This window comes from Octopus sinensis, linkage group LG17 (assembly GCF_006345805.1).
Source record: "Octopus sinensis linkage group LG17, ASM634580v1, whole genome shotgun sequence".
Classification (NCBI taxonomy): domain Eukaryota; kingdom Metazoa; phylum Mollusca; class Cephalopoda; order Octopoda; family Octopodidae; genus Octopus; species Octopus sinensis.
In genome coordinates this window covers 2071321-2073820 of record NC_043013.1, presented here as the reverse complement: position 1 = coordinate 2073820, position 2500 = coordinate 2071321, and the positions used below count along the sequence as shown (strand labels likewise).

At 39.6% G+C, this 2500-nt stretch overlaps 1 protein-coding gene across 1 annotated transcript in view; it reads left to right on the top strand.

The window, feature by feature from the left end:
* Nucleotides 1-2500, top strand: part of LOC115221005 (dynein beta chain, ciliary-like) — a 198543-nt gene that overhangs the window by 161792 nt on the left and 34251 nt on the right. The window lies entirely within an intron of this gene.

Below are 2500 nucleotides of genomic sequence, written 5' to 3'. Positions count from 1 at the left end.
AAAAGAAAAAAATTTTGGACCTCACACCCCAACACAATTTTCCCAGGCCCCAGGGGTGCATGCTCCATGCTGGGCATCACAGATCTCTCTTTGTCTCTCTCTTTTCTCTCTCTCTCTTTTCTCTCTCTCTCTTTTCTCTCTCTCTCTCTCTCTCTCTTCTACTCTCTTTCTTTTTCTCCCCCTTCCTACCAAACATGCAGTTACCATTACTGCTTCTCTCCCAGTAATTCTTCCAGCAGTGTTTCTTCTAGTTCTCTTTCCTCTCTCTATCATCCTGTCACTCCAACTCATTCTCTCTCTTTCTTTCATCACCCTTTCTTCTTTTCCCTCTTTTATTCATATTATCCTGAATGAATGGAGGCAATGTGTAACAACGAACTCTTTTAGCCTTGCAGGGTACAAGGCTCCTCACTAGTGTTGGTACCACAAGTAAATGCACCAAGTACTTTCTGGAGTGATTGGTGACCATTCAAAATAGAATATATGAGACATGCTCCTCCAAATCCACCTACATGTATAGCAGGAAATTTTTTGTGCAACATCTGTTTCTGTCTCTCTGTCTCTCTGTCTCTCTCTGTCTCTCTGTCTCTCTCTGTCTCTCTGTCTCTCTCTCTTTTTTTCATTTGTTTCTCTCTCTTTTGTCTTTCTCTCTCTCTCTCTCTTTTCTCTCTCTCTCTCTCTCTCTCTCTCTCTTTCGTTCCCTCCCCCACCAACTTGCCTCTCTGTTGCTTTCTGTCTCTCTGCCTTCTACCATTTTGTCTCTCTCCTCCCACTACTGTGTGACCTGTGACCATTCCCATCTCTGTTTCACTTCCATTCTCATCTTACCTCTAACCCATTCAATCACATTTCGCTTGTTCCTTTCTCTACTTTCAACATGGTTTTTTTTTTTTCACCATTCATTTTTTTTCACCTTTTTGCCTATTACATTCACTGATATTACAAACAGCTCCAGGGCTGAATAAAAACTCTGTGTATGCAAATGAACTAGTATTAAATTAAAATAGGCACCTATGTATCATACTTAACATATATACACTATTGCTAGGCAAGATATTAAAAGTGCTAAAATCTGTTATAGATATGCTGTCCTAAAAATACAATGCAAGCATGGAAAAAACTACCATAAAAGGAATGAGTGATTGTCTATTTGTCTCTCTCTCTTGCTTTGTCTGTCTGTCTCTCTCTCATATAGATATATATAGATATATATAAAGGATATATATGTATGAGTATACATATAAGTATATATATATATATATATAATATATATATATATATATATATATATATATATGGGGGGTTAGTTCACAGGTGATCTAAACAACTAGGTACACTGGGTAAGTGTTGTAAAGGATTACCAGGGTTCCAAGGTCATAGCTGAGATGGGAGTTATGGAACCATTGTAGATTTCCGATATAGCAGATATATAATTGTTAATAGCATTTGTTGGCCTCTTTAACATCATCATCATCATCATTTTTTAATGTCCATTTTCCATGCCAGTATGAGTTGGACGGTTTGACTGAGGTCTGGAGAGCCAGCAGCTGCACCAGGCTCCAATCTGATCTGGCAATGTTTCTACGGCTGGATGCTCTTCCTAATGCCAACCACTCCAAGAGTGCAGTGGGTGCTTTTTACATGTCACCACCACAGGAGCCAGTTAGTTGGGCCTGGCACTGATCACATCTGGGTAGTGCTTTTTATGTGTAACTGGCATGGGAGCCAGTCAGGCAGACCTGGCATCAACCACTTTCTGATGGTGTTATTTCATGTACCACCAGCACGGGAGCCAGTCAGGGGACAGTGGCATTGACCACGTTCGGATGATGCATTTTATGTGCCACCAGAACAGTAACCAGTCAGGGGGGCACTGGCCACAACTATGATTCTGGTTTTACTTGACTCAACAGGTCTTCTCTAGCATATCATATCGCCTGACGCATTAGGGGTACTCTTAAATGGGCCGGACATGCAACACTGGTATTGGCCATGGCTGCAATCTCACTTTAGTTGCTGGGTCTTCTCAATCACAGCATGTCTCTAAAGATCTCAGTCTCCTGTCATTGTCTCTGTGAGGCCCAAATTTCAAAGGTCATGCTTCACCACCTCATCCCATGTATATATATATATGTGTGTTTGTGTGTACATATGCATACATACATACGTATATATATATATATAGGGAGAATTCATGAATAAAACAAAAGACGAAGACAGGTGATGTAGAAAACAAACAGATATATTAGTATAACGCTCAGAAATTGAATATATACATATATATATACCGGAGTAAACACATAAATGTGAAACAAGGTGGTAAAAAGAGTACTCAAATACCAGGGGTAGAGTAATATGCTTTATTTAAAAGCAGCAGAAATTCAACAAAACCTGTTACTCGGAGTTTCACGTTCCCGTTCGTCGGACAGTTTTGTTAAAATTTTAACATGAAACTCCGAGTAACAGGTTTTGCTGAATTTCTGCTGCTTTTAAATAAAGT